Source organism: Siphateles boraxobius, unplaced genomic scaffold (genome assembly GCF_051911475.1).
Source record: "Siphateles boraxobius isolate OS27281-9 unplaced genomic scaffold, OSU_SipBor_1 225, whole genome shotgun sequence".
Classification (NCBI taxonomy): domain Eukaryota; kingdom Metazoa; phylum Chordata; class Actinopteri; order Cypriniformes; family Leuciscidae; genus Siphateles; species Siphateles boraxobius.
In genome coordinates this window covers 372,210-385,000 of record NW_027508839.1, presented here as the reverse complement: position 1 = coordinate 385,000, position 12,791 = coordinate 372,210, and positions in this window count along the sequence as shown.

The window sequence follows — 12,791 nt, the reverse complement described above, 5'->3', positions numbered from 1 at the left end:
TGTGTGTGTGTGTGTGTGAATCAGTGACCCTCTCTCGGATCACTCCGCTTTCTGGAGGATGGAGATGCTTTTTTAATTTCCTCTTCTCCTTCTTCTCGTCCTCCTTGTTCTCCTCGTTCTTCTCGGATGCTGATTAAACTGCTTCGTCTCTGTCACTCGTTCTGGATTTTGGACCTGTGGGCTTTTGTTTCTCTGCGTGTTCAGGATCATTCAGCAGCTCTTCCTGAAAACACGAGATAAATGCAGATTTGTCTATCCCTGTTTTCCATGTTCTGGAGTAACTGTAAAGTGTGTGTATGCCATGCATTCGGCCAATCAACGTACTCTTACGTCACTAGAAGTTCCTCAGTTGGATCTGATTTAGTTCCCCAAAAGCCATTCCTGAAACTAAAACCAAGTAAGTGTAAGTTTAACTAGATTAAACTGGGAAGGGTCACAGCACTTGCATATTGTTGTCCTTGTTAGTTTCACTGCTTCTAATGTTCTCATTTGTAAGTCGCTTTGGATAAAAGCATCTGCTAAATGAATAAATATAAATATAAATCCGTTGCAAATGAGCCCCACCTCCACTCACTCACTCAGCTCAGAGATCCACTCGTTGACGATCACATGTTGATCTGATTGGTTAAAGGTAGTTTGTGACGTCAGAAACACCAGCAGTTTTAGAGACTCGGCAATAGTGTTGACTATATCAAGTTTACACATGGTTTAATCTTAAAGTCTTAAATCAAATCAAATCAAATTATATTTATAAAGCACATTTAAAATCGACCTTCGTTGGTCAGCATAAAGCATGGTTAAAGCATATTAAAATCGCATAGACATATAAACAACATTAAAAGCTGGATTTTCACCACAGCTTAAAGTCATGGCATTAAATGTTCTTAACCCTATCCTCAGTATTTTTGTTCTGTTTTCCAATATAAATATCTAAACATATTTAAATGTACTTCAGATGCAAATATAAAATGAAGCCTTGAACATTTTTACAAAAACAAATACTGTTAATGAGTTATGTAAAACATCCATTTTAATTAAGTAGATTTTTCCCAATTGGAAGATATTTGTTCTTGTTTTAATCACAAACTCACTTTCAATTTCACTGAAAACAAGACTTCATATCTTATGTTATTTTGTTTCTCCAGTAAATGCATCTTGATTTAAGAATCTGTAGACATTTGCACTGGAAAACAAACTGTAAGATTGTGAATAAAAAAATCACATTTTCTGCCGAGTTCTCAGAAGATATGTAAAGGTTATTTCCATATTCCATTGTTTGGGATTCAAGCTGTTCTCTGTAAAATGAATGAACAAGTAATTGATATCTATTGGAAGTTTTAAAACTCGGAAGTGTTGCTAATAAAACTGTGTTGCTAAAAAAAATTTTGTTTCTCCTTAGACATTTACATTTAGAGAACATTTTGGCCTTACATTTTCTTTACTTGGTCTTAAAAAGGACTCTAAGAAGTCTTAAATTTACCTTCATAAACCTTTCTTTCCCGTGATGATTTATTAAGAGCATGAGATATTGCAGAGCTTGTGTTTGTTGTTGATTGAACAATAACCTTCATTAGTGCATGATGATGTCACCAACATTTCTGTTCTATTTTAAATGCATGTGCATGTTAAATGCGTATGTCTGTTCATTAGTTAAGACTAAAGTGTACTAGGGTTGAGATCAGAATGATCCCGAACTGAAGCTGCTGATCCTGCCCTCTAGTGACTGATTCTGATTGTGGGAAACACATCTAAAGACAGAGACTCAACAATATTCAACTCAATAATAACATCTAAAGACAGAGACTCAACAATATTCAACTCAATAATCACATCTAAAGACAGATACTCAACAATATTCAACTCAATAATCACATCTAAAGACAGAGACTCAACAATATTCAACTCAATAATCACATCTAAAGACAGACTCAACTATATTCAACTCAATAATCACATCTAAAGACAGACTCAACAATATTCAACTCAATAATCACATCTAAAGACAGAGACTCAACAATATTCAACTCAATAATCACATCTAAAGACAGATACTCAACAATATTCAACTCAATAATCACATCTAAAGACAGAGACTCAACAATATTCAACTCAATAATCACATCTAAAGACAGAGACTCAACAATATTCAACTCAATAATCACATCTAAAGACAGATACTCAACAATATTCAACTCAATAATCACATCTAAAGACAGAGACTCAACAATTTTCAACTCAATAATCACATCTAAAGACAGATACTCAACAATATTCAACTCAATAATCACATCTAAAGACAGATACTCAACAATATTCAACTCAATAATCACATCTAAAGACAGACTCAACAATATTCAACTCAATAATCACATCTAAAGACAGAGACTCAACAATATTCAACTCAATAATCACATCTAAAGACAGAGACTCAACAATATTCAATTTAATAATCACATCTAAAGACAGATACTCAACAATATTCAACTCAATAATCATATCTAAAGACAGACTCAATATTCAACTCAATAATCACATCTAAAGACAGATACTCAACAATATTCAACTCAATAATCACATCTAAAGACAGACTCAACTATATTCAACTCAATAATCACATCTAAAGACAGTGACTCAACAATATTCAACTCAATAATCACATCTAAAGACAGACTCAACAATATTCAACTCAATAATCACATCTAAAGACAGACTCAACAATATTCAACTCAATAATCACATCTAAAGACAGATACTCAACAATATTCAACTCAATAATCACATCTAAAGACAGACTCAACAATATTCAACTCAATAATCACATCTAAAGACAGACTCAACAATATTCAACTCAACAATCACATCTAAAGACAGACTCAACAATATTCAACTCAATAATCACATCTAAAGACAGAGACTCAACAATATTCAACTCAATAATCACATCTAAAGACAGATACTCAACAATATTCAACTCAATAATCACATCTAAAGACAGACTCAACAATATTCAACTCAATAATCACATCTAAAGACAGACTCAACAATATTCAACTCAACAATCACATCTAAAGACAGACTCAACAATATTCAACTCAATAATCATATCTAAAGACATAGACTCAACAATATTCAACTCAATAATCACATCTAAAGACAGAGACTCAACAATATTCAACTCAATAATCACATCTAAAGACAGACTCAACAATATTCAACTCAACAATCACATCTAAAGACAGACTCAACAATATTCAACTCAATAATCACATCTAAAGACAGACTCAACAATATTCAACTCAATAATCACATGTAAAGACAGATACTCAACAATATTTAACTCAATAATCACATCTAAAGACAGACTCAACAATATTCAACTCAATAATCACATCTAAAGACAGACTCAACAATATTCAACTCAATAATCACATCTAAAGACAGAGACTCAACAATATTCAACTCAATAATCATATCTAAAGACAGACTCAACAATATTCAACTCAATAATCATATCTAAAGACAGACTCAACAATATTCAACTCAATAATCACATCTAAAGACAGATACTCAACAATATTCAACTCAATAATCACATCTAAAGACAGACTCAACAATATTCAACTCAATAATCACATCTAAAGACAGAGACTCAACAATATTCAACTCAATAATCACATCTAAAGACAGACTCAACAATATTCAACTCAATAATCACATCTAAAGACAGACTCAACAATATTCAACTCAATAATCACATCTAAAGACAGATACTCAACAATATTCAACTCAATAATCACATCTAAAGACAGACTCAACAATATTCAACTCAATAATCACATCTAAAGACAGACTCAACAATATTCAACTCAATAATCACATCTAAAGACAGACTCAACAATATTCAACTCAATAATCACATCTAAAGACAGACTCAACAATATTCAACTCAATAATCACATCTAAAGACAGAGACTCAACAATATTCAACTCAATAATCACATCTAAAGACAGACTCAACTATATTCAACTCAATAATCACATCTAAAGACAGACTCAACAATATTCAACTCAATAATCACATCTAAAGACAGACTCAACAATATTCAACTCAATAATCACATCTAAAGACAGACTCAACAATATTCAACTCAATAATCACATCTAAAGACAGACTCAACAATATTCAACTCAATAATCACATCTAAAGACAGATACTCAACAATATTCAACTCAATAATCACATCTAAAGACAGATACTCAACAATATTCAACTCAATAATCACATGTAAAGACAGAGACTCAACAATATTCAACTCAATAATCACATCTAAAGACAGACTCAACTATATTCAACTCAATAATCACATCTAAAGACAGACTCAACAATATTCAACTCAATAATCATATCTAAAGACAGACTCAACAATATTCAACTCAATAATCACATCTAAAGACAGATACTCAACAATATTCAACTCAATAATCATATCTAAAGACAGACTCAACAATATTCAACTCAATAATCACATCTAAAGACAGATACTCAACAATATTCAACTCAATAATCATATCTAAAGACAGACTCAACAATATTCAACTCAATAATCACATCTAAAGACAGATACTCAACAATATTCAACTCAATAATCACATCTAAAGACAGACTCAACAATATTCAACTCAATAATCACATCTAAAGACAGACTCAACAATATTCAACTCAATAATCACATCTAAAGACAGATACTCAACAATATTCAACTCAATAATCACATCTAAAGACAGACTCAACAATATTCAACTCAATAATCACATCTAAAGACAGAGACTCAACAATATTCAACTCAATAATCACATCTAAAGACAGAGACTCAACAATATTCAACTCAATAATCACACCTAAAGACAGATACTCAACAATATTCAACTCAATAATCACATCTAAAGACAGACTCAACAATATTCAACTCAATAATCACATCTAAAGACAGACTCAACAATATTCAACTCAATAATCACATCTAAAGACAGATACTCAACAATATTCAACTCAATAATCATTTCTCAAGACAGACTCAACAATATTCAACTCAATAATCACATCCAAAGACAGATACTCAACAATATTCAACTCAATAATCATATCTAAAGACAGACTCAACAATATTCAACTCAATAATCACATCTAAAGACAGATACTCAACAATATTCAACTCAATAATCACATCTAAAGACAGACTCAACAATATTCAACTCAATAATCATATCTAAAGACAGACTCAACAATATTCAACTCAATAATCACATCCAAAGACAGATACTCAACAATATTCAACTCAATAATCACATCTAAAGACAGACTCAACTATATTCAACTCAATAATCACATCCAAAGACAGATACTCAACAATATTCAACTCAATAATCATTTCTAAAGACAGACTCAACAATATTCAACTCAATAATCACATCCAAAGACAGAGACTCAACAATATCCAACTCAATAATCACATCTAAAGACAGACTCAACAATATTCAACTCAATAATCACATCTAAAGACAGAGACTCAACAATATTCAACTCAATAATCACATCTAAAGACAGACTCAACAATATTCAACTCAATAATCACATCTAAAGACAGACTCAACAATATTCAACTCAATAATCACATCTAAAGACAGATACTCAACAATATTCAACTCAATAATCACATCTAAAGACAGATACTCAACAATATTCAACTCAATAATCACATCTAAAGACAGATACTCAACAATATTCAACTCAATAATCATATCTAAAGACAGACTCAACAATATTCAACTCAATAATCACATCTAAAGACAGACTCAACAATATTCAACTCAATAATCATATCTAAAGACAGACTCAACAATATTCAACTCAATAATCACATCTAAAGACAGACTCAACAATATTCAACTCAATAATCACATCTAAAGACAGATACTCAACAATATTCAACTCAATAATCACATCTAAAGAGAGACTCAACAATATTCAACTCAATAATCACATCTAAAGACAGACTCAACAATATTCAACTCAATAATCACATCTAAAGACAGATACTCAACAATATTCAATTTAATAATCACATCTAAAGACAGACTCAACAATATTCAACTCAATAATCACATCTAAAGACAGACTCAACAATATTCAACTCAATAATCACATCTAAAGACAGACTCAACAATATTCAACTCAATAATCACATCTAAAGACAGACTCAACAATATTCAACTCAATAATCACATCTAAAGACAGACTCAACAATATTCAACTCAATAATCACATCTAAAGACAGACTCAACAATATTCAATTTAATAATCACATCTAAAGACAGACTCAACAATATTCAACTCAATAATCACATCTAAAGACAGATACTCAACAATATTCAACTCAATAATCACATCTAAAGACAGAGACTCAACAATATTCAATTTAATAATCACATCTAAAGACAGACTCAACAATATTCAACTCAATAATCACATCTAAAGACAGAGACTCAACAATATTCAACTCAATAATCACATCTAAAGACAGATACTCAACAATATTCAACTCAATAATCACATCTAAAGACAGAGACTCAACAATATCCAACTCAATAATCACATCTAAAGACAGACTCAACAATATTCAACTCAATAATCACATCTAAAGACAGAGACTCAACAATATTCAACTCAATAATCACATCTAAAGACAGAGACTCAACAATATTCAAACTCAATAATCACATCTAAAGACAGAGACTCAACAATATTCAACTCAATAATCACATCTAAAGACAGAGACTCAACAATATTCAACTCAATAATCATATCTAAAGACAGACTCAACAATATTCAATTTAATAATCACATGTAAAGACAGAGACTCAACAATATTTAATTTAATAATCACATCTAAAGACAGAGACTCAACAATATTCAACTCAATAATTTAGTACGAACAGAAAGGATTGTGAGACAACTGGTTCTCAGTGTGTTGAACTGTTAAAAATTATCTTTACATTGTTATCATGATGAGCACAAGCTGCAATCAATTCATAAAAAGCATGAATTAAACCACAGAACAATGATTGTAAAGCTTTTGCAAAATTGAAACATTATGCTTTTATGCATTTTACTCGCATGACATTTGCCAGTTCAATCAGAAAGCATTTTAGATGAAGAGAACTGCGACCATGAGCCAGTTCTTCTCTATGAGTGCATGTAGAAAAGCTTAATAAATGGCAGACATTGATTTCCCATGAGCCCTTTCTCTGATTGTCCTTTGTACTCATGAGTGACATGATTGAAATCAATATAAAATCTTGGGTTTCTAAAGCAGAAACAAGTTGAACTTCCAATGATGTGGAGGAAAGAAAGGAAATCTTAATTGAATATCTGTGTTTTCGATCAAAACATCTACGTTTCTGAACCCAATCCTTCGCTGAATGGACTCTGGACAAACGCACTGTATGGAAATTCATATCATTTTGAAAGGAAAAATGCTTTTTGAATGGCAAAAGGAGATTAGTGCAGTGAATGGATGTCCTTTATAGCCATTGGTTTTATGCATGAATATATGTAAAAGATGTAAATGTTGAAGTGCACAACAGCCTTGAGCAACTTCTGCTCCATATATACGGACAATAATCAACTGCAGATGCCATAAAATACATTTCAAAGAGCATGTTGCAAATCAAACACATCTGGCAAACTGACACACGTAGCTTAAAAAAATTGGAAAAGCATGGAGTGTGAATTTTTGTCCTGTTTTTCTTTCTTTTTCATATATATATAAATTAATTAAGTTAGTTTTCATTCTTTTTTTATTAAAAATTAAACATCGAAGTACATGCAATCATTTAAAGTTCACTTGTGGTGAAAATCCAGCTTTTAATGTTGTTTATGTGTTTTTAATATGCTTTAAGTCAAACCATGTGTAAATTCATAAGTCGACAGCATTGCTGAGTATTTTCTCCTTAAAACTGCAGTGAACCAAAGACACGCTTTGAAATCGCTGGTGTTTCTGACGTCACAAACTACCTTCTAACCAATCAGATCAACATGTGATTGTCAACCAGTGGATCTCTGAGTGAGTGATTCATTTGCATGTGGGGTCATTTGCATATTCACAGAACTGCGAATACTAAATAAGGCAAGGGTGTCGAGTTACATTCAAAACATTATAAGACCTGACGTTTTTTTTCAAGGAAAAACACGTTTAAATATGTCATTTTGGTGATCAAAGATGAGTTTTAAGTAATAAAATTACTGACTAAAGGGGGACTTTAGAATTTTTCTTCTTATATAGAACCTTTTCTTATAAGAGTGTGTGTATATATATATGTAATGAACATATATTTCCCAGGAAGTGACAGTTTCTCCCGTCGAGTGAATAATCACACTGGAGAATGTCAACGTGTCTTGAATCCCAGAGACGGCCAGTTCACTCGAGTCGATTATGTAGAGTTTGTTTAAGTTTGTTTGGTGACTTTGTGTCATCATGACCTTGTTAAGGAAACGCTGTAAGAAGTTATCTATCAAATGCCATGATATATCTGCTGGTTCCTGTTCAGCGTGCTAATCTAATCTACGGGAAACTGCCTTTACAAACATTTGCTTTTTGGATGTGTTTGATCAGAACATGCTCTTCCTCATAAATGCCAACAAAGGAGGGCAGATGTTGAGTTTCTGAGGTCTTTGACATACAAAATACCAACGAAATTCAATTACTGTGTTGCGTTCTACACGGGCACTCTGTTAGCTTCAGATTTAATAACCTTGTTTAACAGAAAACGTTCCTGAATTGTGCCGAGACCACATACAGCTGGAAGCTTTCAGACTCCTGTGTGTTTGGTTCATCTCGATGTGAATGAAACTACATGTTTACGGCGACCGAGAGCTTCTTGTTCCACTCGCCCTTCACTAAATATAGAGACATTACTCTCGTTCTCACCACATCAGTCCTGCTTTAAAACATTATAGTGTCGCAGTGTTCATTTCTGCCTTACAGTTCAGCCTCAGTTCCTCAGGACTCAAACATATACAATTAATGTGACCCTGTAAAGCCTCACATAGTCAGAATTAGTTTACTTTTATTGGAACTTTAGACAAAATATTTTTAAAAATATATATATTTTTTAGTATCATATTTGATGCATTAAGTTTTTAATGGCTCATATAAGTCAAGTCACCTTTATTTATATAGCGCTTTTTACAATGCAGATTGTTTCAAAGCAGCTTTACAGAGATAACAGGAAAATAATGTTGTAATAATATTGTTAAATATAAAATTAAATGTCCCCAACTAAGCAAGCCAAAAGCCAATGGCAACAAAGGCGAAGAAAGGCGAATAGGGCGACAGTGGCAAGGAACCAGAACTCCATCAGTGACAGAATGGAGAAATAAACCTTGTGAGAACCCAGGCTCAGTCGCTCAGTTCTCCTCTGGCCAACGAACGAACAGTGTATGATTATGATTCAGACAGCATTACAGGTCAGAAGTCAGATTGGATCGGAACATTATATTATGCAGTTCATCTGGTTGAAGATCGGACGCAGGTCCACCATCTGATCTGGATACGGCCCGGTTCCGGCTGACTACATCATGAGTTGTGGTCGTGTCTAGGCACAGGTCCTCCATCTGATCTGGATACAGCCCGGATCAGGCTGACTACATCATGCGTTGTGGCCGTGTCTAGGCCCAGGTCCACCATCTGATCTGATTATACGGCCCGGATCCGGCTGACTACATCATGAGTTGTGGTCGTGTCTAGGCGCAGGTCCACCATCTGATCTGGATACAGCCCGGATCCGGCTGACTACATCATGCGTTTTGGTCGTGTCTAGGGGCAGGGACTGTAGTTTTACTGTAGTCCGGCAGATTACAGTAAAACTCCGGAATAAACAGAAAGATTAAAATTAGCATAGATGCCATTCTTTTTATGATGTAGCGAGTACATCAGGTGTTATAGGAAGTGTTATCAGGTTCCGGTTCCCGGTTCCGTAGTCTGATATAGTCAGAATATGGAAGAAAAAAACGCCTAAACTGAGCAAAAATATGCAGTTTGGTGCAGATGCTGATATTTATATGAAAGTCTGATGCTTGTAATGTAAAGTAATGAGATCTTTATAACAGTGTCACAGATACTTGCATAAAATGCATTTACATATCAATATCTGTCAATAATATGTCTTAGTGATATGATATTTAGATGCTTAGTTTTATGATCAAAGCTCTGTAGTTTTAAAACAAATAATGTAATGCAATACAATAATAATTGAGATGAACAAATAAACCTTCCTCAAAGGCCTGATGATCATATTTGATACTCATGATTTTTATTATGAAAAATGTATGATGATAATCAAGTAAACCTCAGTTGCTTCAGTCCAGTTGAAATATATCTAACAATATCAAAGTTATTATTACGTTTACTTGATAAAATCATTGTGGATTTGACACAGAAAGACAAGAGAAGCTCCAGCTGAAGGAGGACGTTTGTACAATTATACTATAAGACTTTTACTGGATAAAAGAGTCTAAATTATCAATCAGACACAGAAGAACTGGAGAAGATTGTGTTCGACAGGTTCATCAGATTATGTTTTCACTTTAAAAAGTCTCAGAAATTCATGTGTCAAATATGATACAGTAGGCTTTGAGTTACTGTAAAATGCAGATTCGGCAAATCCGCTGGTCATCAGGATCTTCTGAAGGCTGAGAATAAATGCAGCAGAAACGATGAACATCTGTCTGATTTTCTGTGAATTTGTCTTCTCTGAACTCCACAAATAATGAGATGACCAGCTCTGAGAACTGCACATGTATGTTCACGGCGTCCGGCACACATGCTTATCCAGAGAGATTTCAGAAAGTGCTTTAGCTTCATAAATGAGACTGTTGTGGTCAGCAGATGCAAAAGCAACTCAGCAAGATCTGTGCTGGTTATGAAGTATATATACATATACTGATACATAAACAGGCGAGAGTTAGGACAGTCGCATACGATTAAACCTGTCGACACAAGACTTTGGGGTCACGGGGTCACGGGAAGACCGGATGTTGGGAACTGCCTCGTTTTCCAGGATGAATGTGTTGAGACTGATCCGTGTTATATGAGGACACTCTGGGAATACTTGCCTCTTTAATTGTTATTGATTCACACACAACAAACATGTCAGCTGAGACTACAAACAAGAGCCCGGGGCAAGTCGTCCCACGGGGCGTATAAGGTTTCGGGTCAAACGTCCAGTCGTATAAACTGCCTATTTCAATAGGAAAACCTACGGGGAATTCTGTCTTCCAAACAAACATATCAATGACAAGTGAAGACAGTAAATCCACACTGATATAGATTTACATTTACAGTCGAACGCTGTGATCTCCATAAATGTCAGGATACGGGGCATGTTGTCACATGTTTTATATGCTGTTACTTTATGCCATTAATAAATGATAACTTTTGTCTGTTATGGTCGTGTGTGTATAAGCAAAACACTTGCAAAAGACAAAAAATCAAGCAAAAATTTAAATAATCTAAACTTACAGAAGATTGCTGGCTGTTCATTTACACGAAAGCGGTAACGATACCGTTTTGAAAACGAGACCGTTGTCGTCTACATGTAAACTAGAAAAACAGTGACGTCATGCGTGTTACGTGATCAGTCTAATAGGTGCGTGTGTTTCTTTACAAAGTGATGCGTGCCATGAATAATACAGCGATTTTAAATACAAACACTTTGTAGAAGATGCATTTTTTTATGCTTTACTTTAAACAGTATTTCATTCTGTAAAAACATTCAGTGTCAGAAAGCAGCAGTTTCATTCTGTGACAACATGCACCCTCTATTAAATAAGCAGTCATATTAAAATGGATTTAAATAAACTGAGAAATGTTTACTCTAATCAAAATGTGATGGCCAATGCCTCAATAAAGACTTGTTAATTATTATTGTTGATTAAAAACCCATAAACAATACAGAAAGGAATGAATTATTTTTCCCAGAGCAGTCAACCTATTTCAAGGAATAAATAAAGAACAACCTAAATGTTAAAAATCTTATATAAAGTTTTGTGTATAAAGACCAAATGTATACTATGATAAATTATATAAATACATCTATAATAGCATTTTGGAAAGTATTGGTTTGTACATTTTAAATATTACAGAATATTACTTAAATGAATGTGCTATTCTAGCACAGTATTTATTTATCTTAATCTAAATAGTTTATTTATACCAATCAAATTTATTTTTTATTTATATTATTATTCTTTCTTTTTTATACCTTTTCTCTTTAATCGTTTTTTTGTCGGGCGCTCTAGCACTCCCTTGCGGACCCCAGACTGAAAACCCTGCTTTAAAGTTTCCTTGTGTTTCACACACACACACACACACACGCGCGCACACACACCCAGTTCCGTGTGTGACTTTTGGGAATATTATCCAGCTCTGATGATGATGTGCACGCGCATTGCTTGAACTAAACTACGCAACTGGATTTAAGAAAAAATCCAGAGCTACCGCCTATATTCCTAGAGACACTGTTATAAATATTAGAAGATTAAACATTTTTATTGCTATGTTTATTTTCATGTAAATGTTTTATTTTTATTCATTTTTATAATTGTATTACTATTAATTAATTTTTTATTGTAGGCTATAGTGTTATTAATGCTTTGGCAATGTAAATATTTGTTTCACCATGTCAATAAAGCTATTTGAATCTGAAGAGAGAGAGAGAGAGAGAGAGAGAGC